Consider the following 1,068-nt stretch of genomic DNA (forward strand, 5'->3'; position numbering starts at 1 on the left):
AAAAGACTGCCATGGGCACGGAAAAAAACACACTACAGATGACTTTTCTGGAACCGAAGCAGAGATTCCTTTACGAACCAACTGATAAAGCTCAGCCAGTGAATACTGTTAACAGAATGTGAAAGCACGATCAACTTTGTAACTGCAACCACAGGAAAAACAGCAAGAAGCAGGCTCCATTCCCCATTTAAATCTGTCGTGCGAGGCATGCTTTTTGCACGCATGAAGTAAATCCCACGATTGCTTTTGAACTTGGACAAAGTACTTCCAAAGGAGCGCTATGCGCAAAGATTTAACAAGCTCAACCCCCGCCGACGATTTGGTGTGAAGAAGCAGAACATTCAAGTTTCACAGACAGAAGCAGCACGCCAGCACAGCCAACATTAAAACGGAGGGCACACTACGATTTGCATTGACACAAAAGTGATCTGGGCAGACATCGCTCCCTGCATAACGCAAAAAGTGACAAAGCGCTTTTGGGTTGAGAGGACGCAAGAAGGTTTTTGTTTTGTGCCTTGATGTCAAGCTGAGAAAGTATCTTTAAACACTTTGCTTAGTTTCTCGAGAGACTGCCAGAAAGCAGTTCCCTCCCTTTCGTCTGAAGCCAGCTGAAAGGGGGTCTCGACAGAAGCACCTGGCAGCGGTGGGATTTGAACCCACGCCCCCGAAGAGACTGGAGCCTTAATCCAGCGCCTTAGACAGCTCGGCCACGCTACCCGCTGTGCACTGTCTCTTTGTCTCATTACTTGCCCGGAGGAAGCCGGGTGGGTTTTGCTCTTGTCGCCCGACTTAGTGGCGTTATGACCGTGGAACCGACTGCACCTGCTTTTTCTGAGATGCTTCCCCTCTCATGGCGAGATCTCGACTTCTTTTACACCTCTGGATAAAGATCTTCTGTGGAGCAGGTTTCAGACCTCTGCGTACAGCACCCTTGATGTCATTTTATTTTTACAGCAGCCGCATCCGGAAAGTTGTGTCTTTTACGTTTTATTTGAACAACAAAACTACATACAATACAAACAAGAGCACATATAACGTATCAAGAAAATCGTCAGGGGCACATGCTAT

The 1,068-nt window shown here is 47.2% G+C and overlaps 1 non-coding gene across 1 annotated transcript; it reads right to left on the reverse strand.

The window, feature by feature from the left end:
- Window positions 1–635: 635 nt before the first annotated feature.
- Window positions 636–717, reverse strand: trnal-aag (transfer RNA leucine (anticodon AAG)). Its single transcript has one exon. It is a non-coding gene; the product is annotated as a tRNA-Leu (tRNA).
- Window positions 718–1,068: the final 351 nt, after the last annotated feature.

Source organism: Lepisosteus oculatus, chromosome 14 (genome assembly GCF_040954835.1).
Source record: "Lepisosteus oculatus isolate fLepOcu1 chromosome 14, fLepOcu1.hap2, whole genome shotgun sequence".
Lineage (NCBI taxonomy): Eukaryota > Metazoa > Chordata > Actinopteri > Semionotiformes > Lepisosteidae > Lepisosteus > Lepisosteus oculatus.